The sequence below is a fragment of the Scyliorhinus torazame genome, chromosome 4 (genome assembly GCF_047496885.1).
Source record: "Scyliorhinus torazame isolate Kashiwa2021f chromosome 4, sScyTor2.1, whole genome shotgun sequence".
NCBI lineage: Eukaryota > Metazoa > Chordata > Chondrichthyes > Carcharhiniformes > Scyliorhinidae > Scyliorhinus > Scyliorhinus torazame.
In genome coordinates this window covers 138755587-138779026 of record NC_092710.1, presented here as the reverse complement: position 1 = coordinate 138779026, position 23440 = coordinate 138755587, and the positions used below count along the sequence as shown (strand labels likewise).

General features: G+C 48.0%; 1 long non-coding RNA gene across 1 annotated transcript in view; it reads left to right on the top strand.

Moving 5' to 3' along the window:
- Window positions 1–346: 346 nt before the first annotated feature.
- Window positions 347–23440, top strand: part of LOC140411645 (uncharacterized) — a 45666-nt gene continuing 22572 nt past the window's right edge. The window contains exon 1 of the long non-coding RNA XR_011940921.1: window positions 347–539. This is a non-coding gene — a long non-coding RNA (uncharacterized lncRNA). The remainder of the gene's footprint in view (window positions 540–23440) is intronic.

Here is a 23440-nt window from a genome sequence, read left to right as displayed (position 1 = left end):
GTTCTACATCAATCTGCATAGGTATTAAGCCTTACCTCTAAACCTTATGTTACTGAGTGCCCAATCTACACCCAAGCAAATCAAGTCTGTCAAAGTATATCCCTCTGGCTATAAGACTTCCCCTTAAAAGTGGAACATATAGAAAGATTCTCGGTTTCAAATCATTCTGTTGCAGAAGGCGTTAAGTGAAAGCAGATTGAGAAAGGAATGAGGACATAAGGCAGCAAATCAATATGGAAATGACTGGTTAACAGAATCTACACAAAGCAGTTACAATGCCTTGAGTATGTTTTAAGTGTTTGGCCATAGCTAAGCTGACTGTACTCATATTAAAAGCCTCATGGTCTGTGGTGCCAAAAGTCACGGTGACAGTGCCGGCGATGAATTGATTTTATCAAGGAATCAATGAATGGAGGATAACTCAGAATGTGGTTTCTACCGGAGACAAATGTAACAGTGCTGGACTGTCATGAAACTTCAATGAAATTGGATCAAATCTGCAGGGAATATGGTGATTCTGCTGATGTGCACTTGTGAAGGTAGTGAGGCATTTATGTTATTAAAATTGTCAGAATTTATCGAATATCATAATTGGAGATAAGTACCTATTTGTATGTTGCTGTAGCTCTGTGTTGCATCCCCCGAGTCAGACTAAAGCTTGATATAGTTTTCAAGGGAAATTAGTACTGTAATTATGAAGGATTTCACATCCCTGCTTCATTTTTGTTTTGATGTGACCTTCACTCCCGGGAAAGGTTTCCTGTTTGTTATTTGTTATTCATGTTTATGGCTTTGCTACAAATAATAACGAAAGAAAAGTCTCCTCTCTCAATTTTTTTTTAGAGGGAAATGAACATTTTGAAGACCGTATTTCTACTTTCCTTCATATTCTCCCCATTCAAGTCATGCTGAGCAGCATTCTTTCTACTATCAGGAGATAAACTGGTCTCATGCCACCAAAAGTCATGTACTTGCAAGCAAACTAGTGGCTCTACTGTTTCCTTCCTAACTTCCTGCTGTTTTCTGTTGAATGTGCCATCTATCCCCGGTGACATGTTTACTTTTAGTCTCACAAGCATTTTTCATCGGGATTCCTACTGAATACTTTTCTCCAGTAGTTTGTCAACATTCTCCTCTGGACTGCCATAGTTTTGCTTTCACCTTTCTCTGTAGAAACTTAAAGTAAATATTGATTAAGTATTTTGTGTCCACTTGTATATTTCTCATTACTTTCTTCTGTGTAATAATCCTCGTTTTGCATTTTGCATTCATCTGCAACCTTTTCATTCCACTGAAGTTACATGAAATCCAGTTCAACACAATTAAGTTGGACATTATTTCTTTATCTGTTTTTGACTTCATTAACTTATTATTTTCCAAGTGAATTCCTATCCTCAGATTTGTACATGTCTTGTTTAAGAATCCAACATTCTTTCAACATACTGATCAAAGAAACAGTTCAGGGACAGAATTTTTAACTGGGTGAGGGGATCGGAGGTGAGTGGGCATGTAATTGGCACTGCCAGCCTCCATGCTGTTTTCCTGCCAGGATCTTGACCCCAACCATTTCCAATGAGTGCGGCTTGGGAATGGACGAGCTGCCAGCTGAGAAGTGCCAGGAAGCCAATTAAAGCTAACGGTTGCAAATTAAGGTACCTATCAAGGGACCTGTCCTACATGAGCTGAAACTTACAGTCGACAATGCAGGCAGCCCATGTTGACCTGGAGCATGACCAACATGATTCAGAGCAGAAGGTGGGGCAGGGGCTGGGGGAAAAAAAAAGACAATCTAAGAACCCCCCCCCCCCCCCCACTCCGTTCCCAAACCAATTACTCAACCAATCAGGCCACAACCGCAGCTGCTGGTCATCCACTGGAGGGGAAGTCTCTCCATGCTCATGGTCAGGCAGCTGTGGCCTTGTAAGAAATGGCCTTGTTCAAAGTGAAAATCAAATGTCCCGCCTTCGTCCCTTGTAGATATCATTCCCGAAGCAGGAAATCCCATCTCGGCCAATGGGGCTGCTGATCCCCAAGTACTGGAATGCCTTCCATTGGCTCTCCCCTTTTGGATGGCAAAGCCACTTGCCTGTAATTGGCTGAAGTATTGAAAATTGGAGTGGACAGGTCCAAAACATGCCCTACAGGGTCAGGACCGAAAGCTCACTCCCCGCCAAATCCAGACCCTGGCTCCTGATTGAACATCCAGCCCTGGATATCATTCTGGAAACTCCTCTTCATTTTGATCATGGACTTTGGGTTGCCTTTTTCCCTACCTTAGGATAATTGAAGTCACCTCTAATTAATATTCTGGTGAGCTCTCTCAACAGTCTACGAATCTCAACCTAAAATGTGTGTTAAGCATCCTGTTCATGAAAGGCATATACAATGAATAACATTGTATAAGAGTTAGGTTGTCATTTGGACCTTTGCAGTTAGGATGAGCATCAGGCGGAATATGGACCTTTGCATAGACAAATGACACCCAGTTCAATGAAGGAAATCCGATTGTTCCTAAAGTTTGTAACATTGCTGTTCTAACTCAGAAGGAATCCTTTGCTTTACACTGCTACTGCATGAGGGTTCCTCAGATGACAGGCAGTGCAACATGCTGCATTCTTTCAAAAACTTCCAGTGAGTTATTGTCCAAGCAGATTTGAGTGAGTGGGGCTAAAGGAATGACTGAATGTTTTTGTCACTACAAAGTCAATGATACGGATGTAAGCAAAAAATGCAGCAAGACCATCTCCATCTTGTTGGATTTTTATCGCCATCCATTTGGAAGTGGATCAGCCGGTGATCCTATGAATCAATGCATTGGTTCATTGAATAAAGGTGGCTAATGGTCAAAAAGTGGTCAGATGAAAATAGTGACGTCTTGCAAAAGTACTATTTTGTGAACGACTGAGCTAAACTTGCATTTAAAACTGTCCAGATCACCGAAGGATTGAATTGGATGTGTCCACTAATTAATGGGCTCACCCACTGTTTCTGTGGCAAAATCTAAGACAATCTTTGAGCTTTTATCCATGCCGAATGACTTATTCATAGAGTATTCAGCCCCTCAAGCCTACTTCACTAATTGATAAGATCATGGCTGACCTCCACTTTCCTGTTTAGCCCCAAACCCTTTGACTTCCTTGTAAATCAAGAATCTATCTAACTAAGCTTTAAAAAAATATTCAATGACCCAGTCTCCACCGCTCTCTTGGAAAGACTAATGACCCTCCAAGAGCAAAGGAAGTCTCCTCGTCTCAGTCTTAAATACCTGACATTCCTGCAAAGCAATTTTCCTTCTCGGGTGGAGATTCCTTCAACAGCATAAACCTGTGCGTCTTTTCCAATTATCTCCCAAAAATGCCTCCTTAATTCCTTTTTAAGACTTCTCTCTTTAACCAAACTTTCCATCCTAAAACCAGTTTCCCCTGGTGGTGGAGGGTGCGAATAACAGAAAACCCGTTGATAGCGGTGGGACAGTAAGATCCTGCCGCCGGCCAATGGCAGGTTGACTCTACCGTCGCAAACATGACGCGGAGGATGCAGAAAATCCCGGCCATGGAGTCCATTCTTGGATTACCAACCTTTGAAACACCTTTTAACATCAAAGGTGCTTCACAAATGCAATAATTGCTGTTATTGTTCTGTGACAGATATGTTCACACAGGGTGCAAAGAGAACCTCAATGATCTATGATCTATATAGCATTTATAAATGTATGATTAATGAAAAACTGCAAGTAAATACATAGATAAAAGCAAATGTAAATGGTGGTGATAATGACAAAGATGGGTACTGATAGGGGCACATTCAGAGATCAGAATGTGTTAATGGCAGAACAAAGATGAGTAATGTGTCAAGAGACAGCCTGGAACAGGGAACAGATAGACGTGGGAGGGTGGGGTAGGGGGAGGAAAACCAAGATTGGAAAGGGAAAGAAAAATGAATCAATGGACAAAATGAAAATTGATAGAAATAAAAATGGGGCGAAGGTGGAGGTGAGAGTACACAGTCTGAAGTTGTTGAACTCAATGTTAAGTTCAGAAGGCTGTAATGTGCTTAATCGTAAGATGATGTGCTGTTGCTTCAGTTTGCGTTGGGCTTCACTAGAACAGTGCGACAAGCCAAGGATGGGGAAGTAGACATCAGAGTAGGATGGTGAGTTAAAGTGGCAAACGACAGAAAGGTCTAGTTCCTGCTGCGGTCAGGCCAAAGGTGTTCTGCAAAGCGGTCATCCAGTCTGCATTTGTCTCTCCAGTGTAGAGTAGACCACTTTGAAAGCAGCAATTGCAATAGGCCAGATTGAAGGAAGTACATGTGCAACGCTGCCACACCTGAAAGTGTGTTTAGCCCCTTGGATGGTGAGCAGGGAGGAGGTAAAGGGGTGGGTTTTGCGCCTTCTGCGATTGTGCCGTAGGAAAAGGTTGAGGTGCTGGGGGAATGGTCCCTGCGCAATGCTGACAGGAGGAGTGAGGGGAGTTGGAGTTGCAGAATTGGCAGAGGGCGATCCTTTGAACATGGGAGGCTAGTGGGGTGAAAAGTGAGGACAAGGGGGATCCTTACCCTGGTTCTGAGAGGGAGGGTAAGAGGTAATGGCAGAGGTGCAGGTGATGGGTCAGACACAGATGAGAGCCCTGTCAACCACAGTGGGTGGGAAACCATGATTAAGGAAGAAGGAAGAAATGTAGCCAGTACTGTTTTGGAAAGTGGCATTATCAGATGAGATGGAGGCACAAAAACTAGGGATGGAGTCCTTACAGGAAGCAGGGTGTGAAGTGATGTAGTTGAGGTAACTGTGGGAGTTGGTGGGCTTGTAATGGATCTGAGTGGACAGTCTATCCCCAGAAATGGAGATAGCGAGGTCAAGGAAGAGAAGGGAAGTGTCAGAGATGGACCATGTGAAGCTAATAGAAGGGGGGAAATTGGAAGCAAAATTGATACATTTTCCCAGTAGATAAATAGCTTTGTATTATTATAGGAAATAAGTAAATAAATAGAAGCAAATATATAGCTTTGGTATAATGAAAAGGTAAAGTTATATTTTTAGATTGAGAACATAATCTCGCAAAACCAGTTTTCTCCTTACTTCATGGTAACAGAAGATTCAAAAGACGAGGTCAATACAAGAGAAATTCAAGAGAAAATTATTTAGGGCCCTATTGTGGCTGCCAAGGTGAGTAGCTCGAGTCAGGAAATTTTCCAATTGCCAGCTGCAATTTTGGGGGAAAATGCCCTGAATTACACAATTTGCATTCCAGAGGATGGTGGGAGTTGGCAGGTGTGAGTGCAGGATGGAGTTGGGCCCAGTGACCCCAGTCATGGCCACCGGGGCGACTGATTGCTGAGGTGCGCTGGTTAGAAGGCCCGGCCAGTTCTCTGTGATATTGTTGCCGTTGTTTCAGAAGCTGTTAGGCCCTCCAGACCTCATCCCTCACAGCCCCTCACCTCCACTCAGTCCAAGTCCCCTCATTCCCTCAAGCCACTTTCCATGCCTTCTTCATGGCCTCCATGTTGGCCTCCAGGCTCTTTCTCAGCATTTCCACATGTACCTTTGTTGCTTTATGATTCATTGGTTCTGTACATAGTGCTTACTGGATGAATAGGCATGGATGGCATGGAGGTGGCATAGGGGCTGTACGGATAATGCCTTTTGAAGTTATATTTCAAAAGGTTCCTGAATCCAACCTATGGTTCACAATCCCTCTGAGGGGTTGAGAACCACGAGTCACGGAGAAATTGGACCAACTCCACAAAAATTGCACTACGCAATGCCTGTCCTGCAATGGAGTCAGCCAGATGGGGGATTGCAGGGTGTGGGCTCCCTGCCTACACTGGAGAAAAGTGGCAGCGCCACATATGGAGGCAGACATCTGGAATCAGATCCTCATCACCATTCTTAAATCTCTTCAGAGTCATCAATACTCCACAATAATCCGGCCGATGCACTTTTACTTTTGTGGAACGGTTTCCATTCAAGAAGGAAATTTTAAAAATCTATCTTGGTCAACCAGTCTGCAATCTCATTCACCTGCCTGAGTTCATGCAAAAGCAAATACCAGAAAATGAACAAACACAACATGATGTGTTGGGTATGCCGGGTCTGCGAGGACTGCGTTTACTCCAGCAGTGAGAGAGACAGGCTTCCAACACTTAAAGAAATTCAACTTGATTTTATTGAACTCTTAACTATCATACATACTTTAACTGTGGGTTGACACTATGCTGACTTGACTGGAGACCTGAGGCTAACCTGACCAGACTATCTTACTACCACATGATGTATGTTCTAGTTGCTGCTCATGGGCTCTGACTGTCTCAGAGGCTGGATCCCAAGAGAGCGGGAAAGCTAGTGTACTCGGGCTTTATAGTGGGCGTGTCCTGTCTGGTGATTGGCTGCTGTGTTCTGTGTGTTCACTGGTCATCCTGTGTGTCAATCACTGCTTGTCTGTGCACCATCATATACCTGTGTGTATATTATGACACACAACATGGCTTCTTCAACAAATGCTTTTCAGAAGATTAATTGGTCTCCATTTCTTAATACATTTTCTTATTTATAATCATTTTGTTTTCTGAAACGGCTGAGCAAAGCCATATCTTGTTTGGGAAAATATGTCATCAAATTTGAGGAGATGTAATGGCAGCTTCTTTCCAAAATGTAGTGCCTGTTTCAGGTACTTATCAACCAATTGCTCATATTGTTACAACATCAAGCCCAGATTTTTCAGTCCGGGGCCAGGGACCTGAAGTTGGAACCAGATCCGAGTCCTGATCCTGCACAGCACGTTTCAGGCAGGCCGACCAGGAATTTTAAAGGATCAGGCCAATTCATGACAGAGGCAAGGTTCACTATTCAGTTAAGGAGGGCAGGCAGACTCCTAAAGCTGGAGGACCAATGGGAGTTTCCCCAGCATTGACCAGCCAAAGCCCTAGCTGCCACTTTAGGATGGAGAGAGGGAGTTCTGAGGAAGAGATCCTATTTTATTTCATTTAAATCAGCCACAGCACCCTATAGCCATGGTCACGGAGGGGCAACTCCGCCATGTGGCTATCAACAGCTGCAGATGTGGCCTGGCAGCCATTAGTGCAGGCCAGAGGAAGAGACTACATGGGATTAATCCCTCTTTTCCAATGTGAGTCCACTATGGTTGCCCAGCCAAGGTTCAGGCTGATGTCTCTTGGCTGCATTCCCAACTAGAAATCCCAGTTTCCCTTCTGTTGAGAACACGGCCTTTCTCGGCCCATAATTGGTCCAAATTGCCTTCAATTGGCTACCCGCTGCTTTGCCAGCGGGCAGCCAATCCAACTCCAATCCTAAGTCTCCAAAAGTAGCTCAAGGTCAGGACTGTGACACCGAATCGTCACGATGGGCATTGGCGAACACGAACTGTTTCTAAAATCCAGCCATATTTTTCTGAGCCCTGTCCTGCTCAACTTTCTCGAGCCTCTTTCAGAATTCTTTTTTTTTTTTAAAACAAACAATTTTTAATAAGGTATTTTTGGCATAACAAACAACCACAGTACAAAAACAATAGAGTACAAAGAACAGTAATCAAAAAGCAACTGCCGACATCCGTCCCTCCAAGGCCCGCCGATTTAACCCCCTACTCTATACTACCCGAACCCCCCCCCTCTACTGACGATTAATTCTCCGCAAAGAAGTCAATGAATGGTTGCTAACTCCAGGCGAACCCTGACACCTACCCTCTCAAGGCGAACTTGATCTTTTCCAGGCCGAGAAAGCTCGCCCTGTCGGTTAACCAGGCCTCTGACTTCGGAGGCCTAGACTCCCTCCAAGCCAGTAATATCCGTCGCCGGGCTATCAAGGAGGAAAAGGCCAGAACATCCGCCTCTCTCCCGTCCTGGACACTCGGGTCTTCCAACACCCCAAAGATCACTAATTGATTCATTAATGGACTCATTTCCACTCTGGTCTTCAATACCCTGGACATGACATCCGCGAACCATTGCCAATATCCCCTAAGCTTTGGGCATGCCCAGAACATGTGGACATGGTTCGCTGGTCCACCCGCACACCTGACACACTTGTCTTCCACCCCAAAAAATTTACTCATCCGGGCCGCTGTCATGTGTGCCCGGTGCACCACCTTAAATTGGATCAAGCTGAGACTTGCGCATGTAGCGGTCACGTTGACCCTGCTCAGCGCCTACGCCCATCGGCCGTCTTCCATCTCACTCCCCAGTTCCTCCTCCCACTTACGCTTCAGCTCTTCTTTATGCGTCTCCTCTGCCTTCATTAATTCTTTGTAGATGTCTGAGATGCTCCCCTCCCCCACCCATCCCCTAGACACTACCCTATCTTGAATCCCTCTTAGTGGCAGGAGTGGAAAGGCCTGCGTAGAAAGTCCCGCACCTGAAGATATCTAAAATCATTCCATGCTGCCAACCCGAACTTCTCCTCCAGCGCCCTCAAGCTGGGGAAGCTCCCTTCCAGAAACAGGTCCCCCCATCTTCTCCATTCCTGCCCTTTGCAATACCCCAAATCCCCCATCCAGGCTCCGAGGAGCGAACCGGTGGTTGTCACATATTGGGGACCAAACCGATGCACCCACTGCACCAATGTACCTCCTCCACTGACCCCAGATCCTCAGGGCTGCCACCACCACGGGACTGGTAGAATATCTCGCCGGCAGGAATGGCAACGGTGCCGTTATCAGCGCCCCCAAGCTGGTGCCCCAGCATGAAGCTGTCTCCATCCGCTCCTAAGCCGCCCCCGTCCCCACCACCCACTTCCTTATCATCGCAGTATTGGCCGCCCAGTAATAATTACTAAAATTTGGCAGGGCCAGCCCCCCCTCCCCCCGATTCCTCTCGAGCATCACTTTTTTCAACCGCGGGACTTACCCGCCCAAACAAAGCCCAAAATAATTTTGTTGATCCTCTTAAAAAAGGACCGCGGGATGAAAATCGGGAGGCATTGGAACACAAATAAAAATCTCGGCAATATCGTCATCTTAACCGACTGCACCCTTCCGCCAGTGACAGCGGGAGCGCATCCCATCTCCGAAACTCGCCCCTCATCTGCTAAACCAGCCGGGATAAGTTCAACTTGTGTAACCGGCCCCAGTCGCGCGCCACTTGTATCCCCAGACATCTAAAATTGTCTCCCACTAACCTGAACGGTAACTCCCCCAGCTGGCCCTCCTGAGCTCTTGCCTGGACTACAAACATCTCACTCTTCGTCATATTCAATTTGTATCCCGAAAACCGGCCGAATTCCCCCAGAATCGCTATAATCTCCCTCATCCCTGCCCCTGGATCTGCTACATATAGGAGTAAGTCATCCGCATACAGCGATACCCTATGCTCCACCCCCCTCCCCCCCCCCACCCCTAACCAGCCCTTTCCAGCCCCTAAAAGCTCTCAGAGCAATTGCCAGCGGCTCTATGGCTAACTCAAACAGCAGTGGGGAGAGGGGACATCCCTGTCTTGTCCCCCCATGCAGCCTAAAATAGTGCAAGGTCGTCTTATTTGTCCTTACACTGGCTTCCGGGGCCTAGTACGACAGCCTGACCCAGTCGATAAAGCCCCTACCAAACCATCCCAGCACCTCCCATAGATAGTCCCACTCTACCCGGTCAAACGCCTTCTCCGCCTCCATGGCCACAACTACCTCAACTTTCCTTTTCTCCGGGGGGCATCATAATCACATTCAGCAGCCTTCTTAAATTGGCTACCAACTGCCTACCCTTGACAAATCTGGTTTGGTCCTCCATAATCACCTCCGGCACAAAATCTCCAATCCTGGAGGCCAACACCTTGGCCAACAACTTAGCTTCCACATTAAGCAACGAGATCGGCCTATAGGACCCACATAGCTCCTGGTTCTTGTCCCGCTTCAATATTGACGAGATGGTGGCCTCTGACATCGTCGGGGGCAGCACCCCTCTATTCCTCGCCTCGTTAAAAACCTTAACCAGCAACGGCCCTAATATCCCCGAAAATGTTGTGTAAAATTCCACCGGGAACCCATCTGACCCCGGAACTTTACCCGACTGCATCGCCTTCAAGCCCTCAGATATTTCTTTGGCCCTAATCGGAGCCCCTAACTCGCCCACCAGCTCCCTACCCACCCTTGGGAAAGTCAACCCGTCCAGAAAGCGTTTCATCTCCTCAGGCCCCGTGGGGGGTTCCGAGCGAAGAGTCCGCTATAAAAGTCCCTAAACGACCTGTTTAGCCCAGCCGAGTCCCCTACCTGGTTCCCATCTCCGTCGACCACCTTATCAATTCCCCAGGCCGCCTCCCTCTTCCTCAACTGCTATGCCAGCATTCTGCTGGCATTCTCTCCATATTCATACAGCGTCCCCCTTGCCTTTCTAAGCTGCTCCACTGCCTTGCCCGTGGACAGTACCCCAAACTCAGCCTGCAGCCTCCGACGCTCCCTTAACAGTTCCGCCCCTGGGGTCACCGCATACCTCCTGTCTACCCGTAGGATCTCCTTGATCAGTCGGTCCGTCTCTGCCCTGTCCCTCCTGTCCTATAAGCTCGGATTGAAATCAACTTCCCTCTCACCACTGCCTTCAGCGCCTCCCAGACCACTGCTGCTGAGACTTCCCCTGTGTCGTTGTCCTGCAGGTAGTCCCGCACGCACTTCCCTATTCTCTCGCACACCTCTTCCGCCTCTTCCGCCAATAAGCCCACGTCCAATCGCCACTGCGGGCGTTGGAAACTCTCCTCACTGGCCTGCAGTTCCACCCAGTGTGGGGCATGATCCGAAATAGTGATGGCCGAGTACCCCGTGTCCACCACCCCCGCCAGTAAATCCCTGCTCAAAATGAAGAAATCGATCCGGGAATACACTTTATGTACATGCGAGTAAAAAAAACTCCCTAACCATCGGCTGCCTAAACCTCCATGGGTCAATCCCCCCCCCATCTGCTCCATGAACCCTATCAGCTCCTTTGTCATCGCCGGCACCCTCCCCGTTTTCGAGCACGACCGGTCGATAACCGTATTAAAATCCCCTCCCATCACCAGATTGTGCGAGTCCAGATCTGGTCTCTTCCCCAATACCCTCTTGATGAATTCAATATCGTCCCAGTTTGGCGCATAGACATTAACCAATACCACCTTCCTCCCCTCCACTTTACCGCTCACCATAACATAATGGCCCCCCCTGTCCGAAACTATACTGCCCTCCTGGAATTGCACCCGCTTATTAATTAAGATCGCCACCCCTCTCATTTTGGTATCCAGCCCCGAATGGAAGACCTGACTGACCCAGCCCTTCCTCAGCCTAACTTGATCCGCCACTCTCAGGTGTATCTCCTCCAACATCACCACGTCCGCCTTCAGAGCCCTCAGGTTCGCAAACACACGGGCCCTCTTGACCGGCCTATTCAGACCTCTAACGTTCCAGGTGATCAGCCTGAATGGGGGGGCACCTCCCCCGCTGCTCAGCCATCCCCCTTTCTGGGCCCACCCCCCGCCCATGCGCCACGCCATCATCTGCCTGCCTCCAGGTGGCCCCCACCCCCCTCTCCGTCCCCGAACCCAGGTCCCTCCCTCGTCAGCAGAGTAACTCCCCCCCTCACCCCCCAGCAACATCACCCTATAACTCAACCCCTGCCCCGTATTGAACCAATACACACCCTCCACTGTGCTTCCGTGGACTAGCTCACCCAGCTAGCCTGGTGACCCTCGCCTCCGGCGCCACAAAGTCTCCCACCTATTGTTCCCTACTCCCGTCCCCTCCCCTCCCCTCCCCCCGTCCATCGAAACCGCTTCCCGCATCAAACCAAAACCGAACCATCTCCTAATTACCATAGGAGACAGCCCAAGAGAGACAGAGACCCCCACAAGAAAACCGCTCAGTAATACAATTTAAAGTAATACAAAATAAAAATAAAAAACCCCATCAACCATCCCCATCAAAACACCGAAAAACCCAACAAAAAACGAATATCTTTTTCTCCCCCATCTTCACCCAAACTTCAAAAAGAAAAAGGCAACAATCAAGCCATATATACATCGTTCAAAAAAAAGGAGAAAGTTAATGCCGCTTAAGTCCAAAAAGTTCTCAGTTCTGCACCAGACCCTTCTTCTTGGCAAAATCCATCGCCTCTTTGGGCGATGCGAAGCAATGGTTCTGGTCCTCATGAGTGACCCAGAGGCGCGCCGGGTAGAGGAGCCCGAACTTCACTTTCTTCTTGAACAGGAACTCCTTCACTTGCCTGAAGCTTGCCCCCCTTCTGGCCACCTCCACACTCAGGTCCTGATAGGCGGGCAATATGCCATTGTCCCACTTGCAGCTCCTGGTACGTTTGGCCCACTGGAGGACACACTCTTTATCCAAAATTCTGTGGAACCGAACCACCATCGCCCTTGGGGGATCCCCCGGTCGTGGCTTCCTCACCATCGCCCTGTCCACCTCCAACGGCCGGGGAAAAGTCCCCTCCCCAGAAGCTTCTGGAACATATTTACCACAAAAGCGCCAGCATCAGCCCGCTCAGCCCCTTCAGGGAGACGGACAATTCTTCCGGTGCACGCTGTTCTCCAGCTCTTCCACCTTTTCTAACAGCCTTTCCTGCTGATCCTTCAGCATCCCCACCTCCAGCTCCAGCACCGTTTGGTGCTCCTACTGGTCCACCAGCGCTTTCTCCAACTTCTGGATCGTCCGATCCTGGGCATCCAGCCTACGTTCCATCCGATCGACCGACTCCTTTATTGGGTCGAGACAATCTTGTTTCTGTCTGGCGAAGCCCTCTGGGATGACCTGCATCAGCTCCTCCATCGATGGCTGGGCCGTCGCAGCAGGGATCCGAACCTCAGCCATGTTAGCTTCAGCAGCCACTTCTAGCCAGCCCTTGCTTATCTTTATATTTCTTCCCTTATGATCCCTTGGGGTTCTCCGTTCCATGCACCACTGTGTGGATCCAGTGCTTAAATGCCCGCACTTTCAAAATCAGAACGCAAAGCCACAAAACAGTCAGGGAAAAAGGTCCAAAATCCCGGTCATAGCGGGAGCCACCAAGTATGCGACTTACTCCCTCATAGCCGCCACCTAAATCCCCTTTCAGAATTCTGATTAAATCTTCAACTCAAGAGTATTTCATAATCCCCTTAGTAGCTCAGTGAATAATATTTTTACTCTGCACTTAGGATCCTCCTGACAGTCTTTGACATGATACTCCATGCAAATTGAATTACCTGTTTATAAATCTTTTCCACCAAGATCATTTTCATATGAAACAACACTTCAATAAAGTAGAAATACATTTCCTACAACTTCTGTTTTGTAATAATTATGGCTATCACTACAAAAAACAAATTACTTTGGATTAGAGGACGATGATACTGAAGAGCACTCTCTATTCAATGGATAATATTAGCTTGCAACTATTCAGGATCAATTGCTTTTATGGGTTATCTAATAAGTTTTTAAATTCCTCGCCTCTAAATACTGATCTTCTACCATATTATGGATCATTCTTTCCCTGGCATGCATCAAAATACTCAGTCTTATGATGCCTGGAAATATTTCTTTGTTAGGTCCTAATAACAAACGTTACATTGCAAATCAATAAAATTTGAATTTGTCATGCTTATCAATACACCGTTATTCTCAAAGATGCTGGTATTACCTTTGTTCAGTACAATTTTCTGTTCTAGTCACGACGATTCCTGACAAAGGAGGGACAGGAAGACCTCGGCCATTTTGTCTACCCATTAAAATTTAACTATTCTGAGCTAACCACTCCCTGTGACCTCCTCTGTAATTGGACCCTCCCCACAAGATAAAGGCCCCAGACATCTATTCACACTTTTACCCCGATCTATCTGATGGCCTGACCACTATCCCCACAATCCCATCCCAGATCTAACCCATCAGGCACAGTGGTTAGCACTATTGCTTCACAGCATCAGGGTCCCAGGTTCGATTCCTGGCTTGGGTTACTGTCTGTGCGGAGTCTGCACGTACTCCCCGTGTCTGCATGGGGTTCCTCCGGGGTCTCTGGTTTCCTCCCACAAGTCCCAAAAGTCGTGCTGTTAGGTAATTTGGACATTCTAAGTTCTCCCGCCTGTGTACCCAAACAGGTGCTGGGATGTGGTGACTAGGGGCTTTTCACAGTAACTTCATTGCAGTGTTAATGTAAGCCTACTTGTAACAATAAGGATTATTAAGATACCAACCCATATTACCCAATCGAATGTCTCTTGTCCTACAATCTCTGCCTCCCTCCCTCCTCTCCCCATACCAGCTACGGTCTGGTATCCCAGGCCTTCCCCCTGACTTCCAGCCTCTCAATTTGCTTGCTTGCCAGCCAGGAAATTAAAGTCCAAGAACTGAAACTTTCCACAACCTTCAGGATATCTCTTGAAGTACTTTAGAAGAAAATCAATTGCAGAGTCATAGATCCAGATCAATCGAAACATATAAGGGCCAATTTCACCTGTGGTTGGTCAGCTGTCAGCAGAAAATGGTAGCTGGCTGAAGGGGGTGGATGTCATCAGTAGAGTGCAAGGGAGGGAGCTCTGAGGATCCAATGGATGGGAGGGACCCAGGGAAGAAGAGATCAGGATGTATTTTCTTGTTTAGAGACTCTATTGGCTTCCAGGGAGTTAAGCTGAGGGGCTGGACAGGGTGGGAAGCTAAGGCTTCATCATGGCACCTTGTATGGTCTTATACGCTGATCTACAGTAGTTGATCAGGCTCACAGCCAGCAGGCTGGTCTCCACTGAATCAATTGGCATTAGAATTGCTGATTGGGAGTAGCAGAATGGGGAATGGACAATGTCTCTCCTCTCTCCTCCAATATACTGCTTTCTCAAGAGAGAATTATCCATGCTCCCCCCCCCCCCCCCCCCCACCCCTCACCTTTATTTAATGACTTTGTGGTTAACACTTCATAAATACTGCACTTCTTCAGACAGGGAACTTTATACAGTAGTGTCTCAAATCCAGCTATCTAAAAAGTGGAGTTGCCTGAAACCCCAGACACTCTGATGAGCCTGCCATTGCATCAAGTTTAACTGCCATTGGGTTAGCCCTGCTGCCTCACGGCGCTGGGGTCACAGGTTCAATCCCGGCTCTGGGTCACTGTCCGTATGGAGTTTGCACATTCTCCTCGTGTTTGCGTGGGTTTCGCCCCCACAACCCAAAAGATGTGCAGGGTAGGTGGATTGGCCACGCTAAATTGCTCCTTAATTGGAAAAACTGAATTAGATACACTAAATTTATTTTTTTAAATAATTTTTTTTAACTGCCATTGAATGTGCAAAATAGCTTAGTGGGACAATTCGGCTCAGTGCTGCATTAGCGCGGTGGTATGTCGGAGTTTTCCCATGCTCCAAGTGGTCCAAGCGGCCCTTAACCTCACCCGATCCACGCCTGCGAGTCGACGTCACTTATTGTTTAATGTTTTTCAAAAATTATTTCTTCCCTGTCATGTATTTTTTTCAAACTTAAAATAAACTTATTCACTTGATTTCATATGTCTCCTATTAATTAAATTAAAGATCCAATTTCTTTTCCCTACGAAATCCGGCAATATCCGAAATCCAGAATGGATTCAATCCCGAGATTGCCAGTTTTGAGACACTGTGCTTTTGGTTGAGAAGGAAGCTGGATTCTAAATTTCTCAGCACTGCTCTAGAAGATGATGAGGAGATGCCGGAGTGACCTGGGGAAGAAGCAGTGCTCCGAAAGCTAGAGATTTGAAACAAACCTGTTGGGACTTTAACCTGGTGTTGTAAGACTCCTTACGTTGCTATAGAAGTACACACTATAATCATTTTTTAAAAAGACTATCTGAAGTCCAACGGTGACAGAATAGGGCTTGGGTTAAATGGTCTGTTTCTGTGCTATATATTCTATGTAATTCCATGTTGCCACAAATGTTGAAATCAGGCTCTCGCAATTTAGATGTTCCATTATAAAGTGGTCAATTACTTTATTTTGGGACATTATTAAATTGAAGCAACTCATATGATCATACTGTGTTCTAATCAGCAACATTCACGGGTTAGGCTAGCCTGTTCTTAGTTGGAAGTAACAGTTCACAGAATCGCGCAGTGCAGAAGAGGCACTTCGCCCCATCGAGTCTGCACCGACATGTGAAAAATACCTGACCTACCTGCCTAATCTCATTTACCAGCATTTGGCCCATAGCCTTGAATGTTATGCTGTGCCAAGTACTCAACCAGGTACTTTTTAAAGGGTGTGAGGCAACCAGCCTCTACCACCCTCCCAGGCAGTGCATTTCAGACCATCACCACCTCCTGGGTAAAAAGGATTTTCCTCAAATCCCCGCTAAACCGTCTGCCCCTCACAATGAACCTGTGTCCCCTTGGGACTGACCCTTCGACTAATGTGAACAGCTGCTCTCTATCCATCCTGTCCACGTCCCTCATAATCTTGTACACCTCGATCAGGTCACCCCCTCAGCCTTCCCTGCTCCATTAAAAAAAACAAGCCTATCCAACCTCTCTTAATAACTTAAATGTTCCATCCCAGATAACATCCTGGTGGATCTAGTCTGTACCCCATCCAGTGCAATTGAATCCTTCCGATAATGTGGTGACCAGGACTATACACAGTGCTCCAGCTGTGGCCTCACCAAAGTTCTATATAACTCCAACATGACCTCCTTGCTTTTGTAATCTATGCCTCGATTGATAAGGGCAAGTGTCACATAAGCCTTTTCACCAGCCTTTTAGTTTGCCCTTCTGCTTTCAGAAATCTATGGTCAAACATACCAATGTCCCTTTGTTCCTCAGAACTTCCTAGTGTATGCCGCTCTTTGAATATTCCTTGTCAAATTACTCGTTTTCCAAAGTGTATCACCTCACACTTTTCCATCTGCCACTTAACTGCCCATTTGACCATCCCGTCTATATCTTCCTGTAACCCAAGACTTTCAACCTCACTGTTAACCACCCAGCCAATCTTTGTGTCAACCGCCAACTTTACTGCTCCTAACCCCACATTGTCATTTATGTTGTTTATATAAATGACGAATATTGGCGACCCAGCTCACTGACATTGACTTCCAGTCACTAAAGCAGCTGTCTGTCATCACCCTCTGTCTCCTGCAATAAACCAATTTTGAATCCATCTTGTTAAATTACATGTATCCCATGTGCATTTGCCTTCTTTATATGTCTCCCATGGCAAAGGCTTTGCTGAAATCCATACAAACAACATCAACTGCACTACCCTCATCTACACACCTGGTCACCCCCTCCACATTCAGTAAAATTTGTTAGGCATGACCTCCTTCTGAGAATGCCATGCTGACTATTCCTGATCAAACATTGCCTCTCCAAGTGGAAGTAGATAATCTCCTTCAGAAATGCCTCCAATAGTTGCCCCACCACTAACATGAGGCTCACTGGTCTGTAGTTCCCTGGCTGATCTCTAGAATCCTTCTTGAATAGAGGCACCACATTAGTTGTTCTCCAGTCCTCTGGTACCTCCACCAGAGAGGAAACAAAAATTTGAATCAGAACCCCTGCACTCTCCTCCCTCACCTCATACAGCATCCTGGGACACAATTCATCTGGACCTGGACATTTATCCACTTTTAAGCCTGCCAACACCTTGAATATCTTGTATCAACGTATCTTGTATCTTGAACCCTGTATCAATTTGTTCAAGAACCTCATAGTCTCACTCCCTGAGTTGCACACCTACATCTTTATTCTCTTGGGTGAAAACAGATGTGAAGTAGTCATTCAACACCCTACCAATGTCCTCTGACTCCACTCACAGATTGCCCCCTTGGTCCCTGATGGACCCTACTCTTTCCCTGGTTATCCTCTTCCCATTGATATACTTATAGAATATCTTGGGATTTTCCCTACTTTTACCAGCCAGAGCTTTCCCATATCCCCTCTTTGCTCTCTTAATTGCTTTCTTAAACTCCATCCTGCACTTTCTGTCCCCCAGTAATGCCTCCGTTGATTTGCTCCCATTGTATCTGCTAAAAGTCTCTCTTTTTCTTCTCATTTTATTGATGAGAAGTAGTGGTTGGCTGCCCATATTTATGAGAGGCAGAGCAATGATGGAGTATAGATACTTGAAGAGCTTGAGCTGGAAAAGCTTGTAATGTGAAGTTGTCAGCAAAATAAACTGCTCTTCAGAGAACAGCAAGGGGATCAGCAGGAGATAAATGAACACAGGAGTTTGGACCTGGGCATTGAAGTTAATGCCTTAATGTTTGGAAAGGTAATGTCACTGTTAGATCTTCTGCTGTAGTTTTCACATGCCAACTTTGATGCACGAGTTGATAGACCATTATGGAAAAGGCAATTTCGAAAGTTAGTGGCTTAATTTTAATCACAGCTTCAGTTCTTATGTTAATGGCCTAAGATCAAACGGAACTAAGCTGCTGAAACTAAACAGGTTGGCAAAATTCATTAGGTACTGAAGACACCTGTTTTATTTTACCTGTGATTGAAGTAAAAATGTAAAATTAGACCTCTTGCGGAACAACAAAAGATACACATTCCACATAGAAAGAATAGTAAAGGAATTCAGCAGAGAAAGTGCAATCTGCGGCTTCACTGCACACAAAGAATATACACAAAGAATTCAAGGCCCCAGGGGCTGATTTTAGTCCAGTTATCGGACACACCTGGTGTTGGTGTGATGGGTCACCTTGACAAGTGGCCCAATGCTATTTTGATAGGTGGGCCGCATCTCAATAACGCCAGCAAGAAAAGTGTGTTGACCACACAGAGGGATGAATTATCCATTGCTTCAGAGCCAGAACAAAAGAACTTAGGAAAGGAGGACCCTGTAAACAAGTCACTGACAGAAGGGAAGATTTCCATGGGCCCAGGGAAAGGAATATTGACCTCCGAGAAATGAAACTAGAGTTGCAGGTATTTTGCAGTAGTTCCTTCATGGTCTTTATTATTCCACCAATCACTAGTATCTGAAAAATTCCATTGGGGACCAGGGGCTGGTTTAGCACCGTGGGCTAAACAGCTGGCTTGTAATGCAGATCAATACCAGCACAGCGGGTTCAATTCCCGTACCGGCCTCCCCGAACAGGCGCCGGAATGTGGCGACGAGGGGCTTTTCACAGTAACTTCATTGAAGTATACTTGTGACAATAAACAATTATTATTATAAAAGTAGACCTTGATGCAGGTCACAGGTAGCCTAGCAGAAAAAGGTGGACACTCTGGTTGCCTGTTTCCACATTCAATCAGGAATCACAACTATAACTCTAATTTCACATGGCTGAGTCCATAATTTTTGTCCATTTCAGTTTCTCATTTCGATGCATTTAATTTTTGACAAGAGGGAGGAAGGAGGGCAGGAGATAGGAAGAGTGCGAGGGGAGAAGAGTGTGAGGGAGGGTGGGAGGGAGGAAGGAAGGAGCATCCAAAGATAAAATTGATTCATACATCTTTATTCTGAACTGTCGGCATCTTCATATTCATTTAGGTTTGGGACTATAAGCAGCTGTTGCAATGATGGCGGTTATTCCATATTCTGTACCTTACTGATTGATGACACCTTTATGTCTCTGATAGGACTAGAACACATTCTACCTCCTGGGGAACCATGACCGGGACTCTCCGACCCCCTGCCGGGTCGGAAAATCCCCGAGGTGAGGCGCGAATCCCGCCCCGCCGCTCCGACGCCGGCTGCCCTATTCTCCGGCGCTGTTTATCGGGGGTCGGCGGGATTCCCGCCACGCCGGTCGGGGGCCATTGACAGCGGCCCCCCCCTGCCGATTCTCCGGGCCCCGATGGGCCGAGTGGCCATTAGGTTTTGGCCAGTCCCGCCGGCGTGAATTACTCACCTCACGCACGACCGGACCTGGCAGGTAAGTGTGGGGGGGTTCGTGGGGGGATCCGTGGGGGGCCTTCTTTCCTATGGGCCGGGCCCCTGTAGGGCTCCGCCATATTGCCCGGGGGCCGGCGCGTAGAAGGGAACCCCCGCACATGCGCAGAAATACGGCGGCCGATCTGCGAATGAGCGGAAATACGCCGGCCAGTCCACGCATGCGCGAGATCACGCCGGCCATTCCGTGCAGGTGCGAACTCGTGCCGGCCCTTCGCCGCTGGCTGGAGGGCGCCAACCACTTCGACGTCAACCTAGCCCCCGAAAAATTGGAAAATTCCTCATTTTGGGGGCTGTTGACGCCAGAGTGGTTGGCGCCGGTGTTCCCGCCGGTGTGGGGACACAGCCCCATTTTTGGAGAATCCCGATGCATATCTCTGCATAACCAGCAAATACAGCACAATAGATTCTTTTGAAATCTGAGGAGGAGTATGCATTTCTGAAATGTTTGCAAAAAAAAAACAAGTCCTGGTACTTCATTTGTTTGGTGGAAAAAGGACTTGGATGTATTTCTGCATCAATGTAGACTCGAATGAAGTAGAAATATCCACTTCAGGAGACGTCTGCAATGTTTTGCAAACCAATTAATTCCACTCTGATGCAGGGTGTAGAAAATATTACTTCAGCAAAGAAACTGAGATCGGGGGAAAGAATGGCACTTAATATATGATTTCTTATGCGGCATGGATCATTCATAGTAATGTAGATGCTGCAAATGTAATAGACAACAAAGTTTCTGAAGTTATGAAAGGCAAGATCTTTGTTTCCAACTGCTTTAGCACAGCTATAGCAGTGGCACTTTTCTAACAATGTGGGAAATAGAATTGCTATAGTAGAGAAGGAGGCCATTCGGCCCAACGTGTCAGCACTGAACCTCTGAAAGTGCACCCTATGCAGGCCCACTTTCACATCCTATCCCAATAACACCACCTAACTTGCACATCATTGGACTCCAAGGGGAAATTTGAAATGGCCAATCCATCTAACCTGCACTTCTTTGGACTGTTGAAGAAACCGGAGCACCCGGAGGAAACCTACACAGACATGGGGAGAAAATGCAAACTCCACACAGACAGTCACCCAAGGTCGGAATCCAACCCGGGACCCTGGTGCTGTTGAAAGCAGCGATAACCACTGTGCCATCGTTCCGCCCAAATTGCACAGGTAGATCTTGTCCATAAAAAGGAAAAATCCAACCTGGAAAATGAGTCTCCTAATGACCTATTCCCATCAGTAGAGAGATGGAAGGAGTCAACAACAGTGATAAAAAGTGGTGCTTATCAATAACCTGCATTTTTCTGTTGTTGCTTTTTTCAAGATAGCCTCAGTTGCTAATCTGTGGGAAAATGGAAACCTCGTTGACAACAGCAGGGTCGGTAAATCCTGCTGGTGGGTCGCCTCCAATTCTGAAAAACGTAGGGCGGGATTCTCCACTCCCGCGCCGAAGTGGCCGCGCCGTCGTGAACGCGGTCGAGGTTCACGACGGCGTGAAACGGCCCCGATCCCGACCAATTCAGGCCCTGACAATGGGCTAGGATCGGGGCCGCGTCATCTACACGTGCCAGGCCTTGTCGCCCGCGTAAAGGCGGCGCCGCATAGATGACGCGGCCGGCGCCACATAACTGGCGTCATCCGTGCATGCGCGGGTTGGACGGCGCCAACCCGCGCATGCGTGGTTGCCGTCCTCTCTAAGTCCGCCACGCAAGAAGATGGCGGACGGATCTTGCGGGGCTGCGGAAGGAAGAAGGTCCTCCTTCAGAGAGGACGGCCCGACGATCGGTGGGCACCGATCCTGGGCCACCCCACGTTGGAGGTACCCCCGGTGCAGGATCCCCCCTTGCCCCCCCCCGCAGGCCACTCCCCCCCAGCGTTCGCACGCTGTTCCCAACGGCAGCGACCAGGTGTGGACGGCGCCGGGGGGAACCCGCCGTTTTGGCCTGGCCGCTCGGCCCATCCGGGCCTGAGAATAGCGGGGGTGCCGGAGAATCGCCATTTTGGGTGTCTCTGGCGATTCTCCGGCCTGCAGCCCGTGGAACTCGACGGGGCCGTTCCCGCCACTTGGGAGAATCGCAGGAGGGCATCGGGATATTTTGGCGGCCCAGGCTATTCTCCCAACCGGCGTGGGAGTGGAGAATCTCGCCCATGCAGTGGGTTGTCGATAAAACGCCCCAGAATTTTTTACATCACTGGGGAGCTGAACTCAGAGATTAGGTGCCATTTTGAAAGAGTGCACCAATCTCGAAGTGAGCTTGTTTTAAAAAAAATTTAGAGTACCCAATTCATTTTCTCCAATTAAGGGGCAATTTAGCGTGGCCAATTCACCCACCTACACAACTTTGGGTTGTGGGGGTGAAACCCACACAGACATGGGGAGAATGTGCAAACTCCACATGGACAGTGACCTAGGGCCGGGATCGAACCTGGGACCTCGGTGCCGTGATGCAGCAGTGCTAACCACTGCTCCACCATGCTGCCCTACTAAGTGAGCTTGTGGGTCTCCCACGCATCCTACCCATGGGCAATGCACCCCCCCACACGTATGCATTGTCACACACTCCCCCAAGTGAGGACATCCTGCTATGGGGTCTTTGGGGGCCACCCCTCTTGGGGGCCACCCCTCTTCAGGGTCCTTCCCATACTTTCTTACAGCCCCCCCCCTTCCAGGATCCCTATCCATCACCCCCCCGAACCTCCCAGTGGCTCCTTCTTACCTGCCCTGCACCTCCCCATCCTGCATAACCCCCCCTCCTCCACCCTCCTTTCATGGGCATGACCCTCCTTGGGAACTAACCATTGGCAGTGCCACCATGATACCCAGGCACCCTTGCACTGTGACCCTGGCAGTGCTTCAGTTGGCTTGGCAGTGCCACCTGGACATCGTGGCAGTGCCAGGGTGGCAGTGTCAAGGTGCCAAAGTGTCAACCGGGCAGAGCCAAGGTGCCGTATTCCAATGGGAGCACCAGGGATCCACCCTGCACTGTACCTGACCACCCAGGGGCCTCCGATGGCCTGGGAGATCCCCTGGGAGCCTTTCTGCCTGGTCCACATTTGTGCGGATCAGCACTGAATGTTGGGGAGGCTGGAAGATACCAGGTAAGTAGGCCTCAAGTAGGTATAAGGCCTACTTATGTAAGCATGGCTTGGCCCCGCCCATTATGGGCTGGTTCCTGATCCTGATGCCTCACGTGACTTGGGTAGATCCCACGAGGCATCGTGGCTGTCGGGAAGCCCATGGGAGGCTTTACTTGGGATCTACCGACAGATGTGGCCGGTAGGCCATGCCCTAAGTGTGGACTAGCCCAGCGAGAAACTCCCCAGGGCCTGATAAAGTGACTATATAGGTAGATAGCGGTGGGGAACTTGCTGACAGAGCCAGGGAGAAACTCCCAGCCAAATCCACCTGAAATGACACTTGGAAATATTTCCGTTAAACGCACCACAAGAACACCAAATCCCAACACCTTTCATTCTGAATAAATACCCTATACTCCCACAATTTGTTTTCTGTCTTGAGGCCAGCCAGCATTCCACGATGCCACTTATCCCAACTTTACATTCTCTGACCTTATTCATTTGCCAATTATGGGGCATTTTACGAAGGGCTTTTGAAAATCCAGACAAAAT